Source organism: Limulus polyphemus, unplaced genomic scaffold (assembly GCF_000517525.1).
Source record: "Limulus polyphemus unplaced genomic scaffold, Limulus_polyphemus-2.1.2 Scaffold623, whole genome shotgun sequence".
In the NCBI taxonomy this organism is placed as follows: domain Eukaryota; kingdom Metazoa; phylum Arthropoda; class Merostomata; order Xiphosura; family Limulidae; genus Limulus; species Limulus polyphemus.
In genome coordinates, this window is record NW_013666233.1 from 489269 (window position 1) to 490699 (window position 1431).

The 1431-nt window shown below is 35.2% G+C and overlaps 1 non-coding gene across 1 annotated transcript; it reads right to left on the reverse strand.

Annotated features, from left to right (window-relative positions):
* Nucleotides 1-258: 258 nt before the first annotated feature.
* Trnar-ucu lies at nt 259-331 on the reverse strand. Its single transcript has one exon. It is a non-coding gene; the product is annotated as a tRNA-Arg (tRNA).
* Nucleotides 332-1431: the final 1100 nt, after the last annotated feature.

A 1431-nucleotide genomic window follows, 5' to 3' on the forward strand; every position in this document is an offset into this window, starting at 1 on the left:
TAATCTTTATTTCTGTTGCGTAAACATTTTTGGAAAAGTTTTACTCATATATTTGACAACAAATTTATAGAAGATTTTTCTGAATAATAATAATAATCCCTGTTGACTCCCACTGGAGCATAGGGCCCAAACAACAACTCGCCGACGGAAGTTGTTGTTGCAGCAATTTTTTAGCAAGTTGGTTTTTACGGGGCGGAGTTGGTAGCCTCGCCCCCAACCCTCCTCCTTTCACATCCTGGACTTGAGACCAGGCAATGGCATCCCTGCCGGGGAACGAACCCGGTACCTTTGGATTAGAAATCCAACGCGCTATCCACTGCGCTATAGGGACACACTTTTCTAAAGAATGGTGTTGAAAAATACTACAGTGTGGCATTTTTTCTTTCTATTTTAAGGTAAACAAAAACCAAGTTTCACTGGTACAAGTCAGTCACAAAATTGTACAGTACGGACTCAAGTTCCAAAATTCTTTACATGGCAGCCTTTCTCCATCATGATTTAAATAATCAATATGACAAATACGTGTAACTATAGTTCAGTCTGCGTCACAAATAAAAACACTACAGTCCTTATTCATCAAGAAAGTTCGTGAAATAGGTTGGCAACACATAACGCCTTCACGTTCCACACTACTGTTGTAGCAGGCACCCTTTTCGTTGTAACACAATAAATATTTTCAGTTCTGTAAGATCACATCCACAAACTGATGGAAAAGTTATGCGCAATAAATAGTACGCTACTAATGCTAATATATAAACGTTAATGAATTCCAAATTCAGAGAATGTCTAGGTTGTCACTTCGTGCCTCCACTAAGAATTCTTTATAACTATGTCAGCTGAAATAAGTGGCGATTTTGGTAGATCAGTACGATTAATAAAACGTCAAGATTAACATTTGTCACTGTTTTAAGTGTAAGTGTTGATGTTTTAGAAGCTGTTGTTCTTTTAACTCCAAATAGTCAGTTACCAAACAATTAACCAATTCCATCATTGGTCAGATATTGCTACAATGAGATATTAGTATCATTGCTTGACACATTTTACACTTGTCTGATCAGTACATCTTTTAACCTCAACAACACTCTAGATCAAACAATAACGATACGTTATTAACCATTGAGAGATTGACTCTTGTATTGTTCAGTACAGTTTCACATATGCACTATAGTGTTACTCAGTGAAAATAATCATAACATTTTACACAGCCATCAAAAATACAAATTAGAAAGCTATCCCACAAATAAATTAGAAAACCTGTTACACGAGGAAGGTAAATAGTTAAATTATAGTATTTACTACACTTCAGTCATCCCATTTACCTAGTGTAAAAAAAACCATCTTTTTTTTTATAAGTCAGTATAAAGTACGAAGGTTTAAAATTATTAATGTCTTCAAAATTTCAAGTATTGTTTTGACATTTGCTGCGATCTC